We start from the raw sequence: 3,515 nt of genomic DNA on the forward strand, positions 1-3,515 counted from the left end.
TAATTTTCTTTGTTTTTAAGGAAAATATTTTCCTTGGATAGAGGTGATTTTTATTTTCCACAAAAGATGGAAAATATTTTCTTTTCTAGCTAATATTTTCCATGTTAATCAAACACATTCTTAGTGTCACTATATACGATACCCGAAATCTTTGACAACACGTGATAGTTAAGTGTCTAGATCCTCCAAATTAGTAAATCATCTAATTTAAAAGGGGACAAGATGAATTTATTTTGCACTTTTCCGCTCTTGAATGTCTAATTCCCCGATAAATCAATTTGAAAGCTAAGATTCCCTCATACTAGCCTATTAAAATCTTCCATTTTATTATTTAATACGCATTTGTATCATCGACAATGTAACTATCAGAATCTCTATACTTGGGACACCCGATAATCGTTTTTGGGATTCCTTTTATTATTTATTACTGTATTTATGATTATTAGCCACTAAATATATACTTTGTAGCCAAAATGGGTTTGAACCAAAAACTTATCAGTCATATCTCACATGAAAGCATAGTGCTGATTTTTGCACCAAAGTACGAGGATGACTGACTTATGTTATCAAGAAATTTACGATCAATTCCGTTCAGAAGTCAGTGGCTTTCTCAAGCAATCTTTTTAAGAAAAACATCGATTGACTTGTATGCCCCAAACACTTGAAAGTCTTCAGTCTTCCTATCCTGATTCCATAGCTATCAAACCTCCGTTAATACAACCCAACATTCTTTAGCAGCAAATATTCCAATTAAAAAGGCAAACTTTAGTGCTGGATGAGAGCCGGTGTTTTCCGAATCATTATTTAATTTGGAATTTTGTGCTTTCTTGTACAAGTCTCTTGTTAAATTTTGCCCCAGGGGGGGCTGAATAGAATTAAGAACATAGTAGAAATTAGAATAAAGGTTGTTAGATACCTTCCTATCATTCCCCATGTCAACCAACAACAGCCACAAGTAGGTAGCATAAAAGCAGAGGAACTTGACCTGTTATAGGACTTGTTCGGAAAAATTTAAAAATTGTAGGAAAAGCATAGGCAAGTAATACTATTGGTCTATAAATCAGTTTGTACCAGAAATTTCGTACTTTTGCAACTTTTACACAGGAACAATGGAGTACTTCACAATTTCGCACAAAAATATATACATCTTATCTCAGATGGGGGAAAACTGAGATGATGATGATATATGCATGACATTAAGGGGGAATAATTCATGGCCATCACTGTTGAGAAATAATGTTTAAGCCATTCGACCTCAATTAATTGGATAAGCAATGATTTGCTGAAACCTGTTGAACAACACAAAATCTTCACGTTAGCTTTACCTTCTCATTGAGAGAGTTCAAGGATCTCTCTCACATCAGAAGCCATAGGATCCATTGCAGCCTCTGTTACGCTGTCATCCATTGGAGGCAATGGACGATAATATAAGCTATGTTCTTCCTTTTCCAAACCTTTAAACACCCACACCTGACTGCTACAAGCTGGGTCCTTGAACGACGTTTAGATAGTGCATTTACAGAATGAACATTGCAACCAAAAGATAAAACAGAGGCTGGCCATCAGACTTTCAATAGACAATAGGTCTTTGCGCCCCATAGAAATCATATAATTGACCCATTTTCTTCAACCACTATAGTTATGACCTCTGCAAGCATCACTAATCACAGAAATTAGTACTGACATTTAATTCTCATGGCAACTAAGAATACATCAAAACTTCTTGCTTAGCATTACATAATCCAAATTTTCAAATTATGCGTATATTCCAGAAGACAAAGGAATATAATACGCTTAATAGTATTAACCCCAATGTATTTACTGTTTAACAAGACTGTCCAATAAAATAAGAATTAAAATTGACCACGGACATACAATTCCAAATTATTGGATGAAAAACACAATTATTTTTTACCAAGAAAAATATTTACAGTGCTGAGATACAAAATATTTTACGTCAAGAGGAATTCTCAAAAGAGCTACACGATAGCCTAGTCGGATAAACATTTCCAAAATCATTTTTCCACAGAATAACTACAATAGAAAAAGTTTCCAGCAACGATTTTTTTCACTAATGGTAAACACACGTAAATCGATTTCACTTAACTATGACTGAGAAACAGATGTTCCAAATATTCGAACAAAAACAGAAGAGGAAAGCAACTAGGCTGTCTACAATAGAACATAAATAAAAATCAATTATTGTTCACAACTGAATAATTATTCTTTACGAATATTCTGCACTGAGGAAATCTGTGGCTTAATCCTTGCATTCTATCTCTAATCGACCAAATCAGGGTTAAATAGAAAAGTATAAAAACCTATCAAAATTGAACACTCTTCTTTCTTGGGTTAGAATAGAATACAAACCCCTAACTCCGGAATGCCTCGGATTATGACGGAAGAGAGTAGCACCGTGCGATAAAATTTTGGTAGGTAATTGAACGATTGTTGAATGATTGAATGGTTGCTTGAACGGGGAAAGCTGAAAGAGAAAGAGTAAGTAGACGATAAGTACAATTAATTCAAATTTTCATTTCGCTTATTCCCTAACGCCACATAGATTCTCCAGCCAGGCTGAATAGCATTACTCAAGGTGAAAATAAATTGAACTGCAGGGGGAGGTTTGGAACCTCTAGAGGGAGAAGAGGGATAATTTAGTCAATAGCGACTAAACTTTAGTATAAGTTACTAATTGTTCATTAAATTTTGCTATAAATTATTATTCCTCACTGAAATTTAAAATACTACTCATTACTCACCCAAATTCAAACAAAATTACTCATGGTTCACTGAACTTTGGATGAAAATGATAATGAGTTATTGATGAGTAATCTTTGTTCAAATTTTGGTGAGTAACGAATAATCTTTTAAATTTCGATGAGTAAGTAGTAATCTATATAACAAAATTCAATGAGCCAAAAATTATTATTTGAATTTTGATGAGCAAATAGTAACTATAGCAAAGTTTAGTGAATCATTTAGAGTGTGTTTGATTATATTTATTTTTCATGGAAAATATCAGTTTTCCACCCAAATTCCTACTTGTAGTGTTTGATTGCTATTTTTTTCCATGGAAAACATTTTCCAACTTTTGAAAATATGCCTAATTTTCTTTGTTTTTAAGGAAAACATTTTTCTTTGGTAGGGGTAGTTTTTATTTTCCACAAAAGATTGAATACATTTTCTTTTTTAGGTGATATTTTCCATGTCAATCATATTGAATTAACTCGGGACAAGAAAGAAAAGGAAGGGAGTAAATAGAAGGAAAAGGAAGGGAGTAAATAGAAGGAAAAGAAATATATGCTAAATCTTTTTACTTTTAATAAATATATATATAAATATATATATATATATAACGATTATGGACTTTACTATCTAGTCTTCTCGAGTCATAAGGAAGACTATTTGGTCAATTTCTAGGGGGTATCACACTGATCAGTATCAATGCGCCGTCTCTATGGTCTTTTCCTTTCTTGTTTCTTTAATTAGTCCAATTGCAACATGTATCCTAT

The 3,515-nt window shown here is 32.9% G+C and overlaps 1 long non-coding RNA gene across 2 annotated transcripts; it reads right to left on the reverse strand.

The window, feature by feature from the left end:
* Positions 1 to 1,056: 1,056 nt before the first annotated feature.
* On the reverse strand, positions 1,057 to 2,702 carry LOC111372641. Of its 2 annotated transcripts, none has more exons than XR_002698808.1 (2): positions 2,371 to 2,702; positions 1,057 to 1,660 (listed from the first exon to the last, which is right to left on the reverse strand). It is a non-coding gene; the product is annotated as an uncharacterized LOC111372641 (long non-coding RNA). The 2 variants fall into 2 exon arrangements; XR_002698807.1 differs by having other exon boundaries at positions 1,057 to 1,648; positions 2,371 to 2,699.
* Between the last annotated feature and the right edge of the window lie 813 nt (positions 2,703 to 3,515).

This window comes from Olea europaea, unplaced genomic scaffold, assembly GCF_002742605.1.
Source record: "Olea europaea var. sylvestris unplaced genomic scaffold, O_europaea_v1 scaffold1019, whole genome shotgun sequence".
Taxonomy (NCBI): Eukaryota; Viridiplantae; Streptophyta; class Magnoliopsida; order Lamiales; family Oleaceae; genus Olea; species Olea europaea.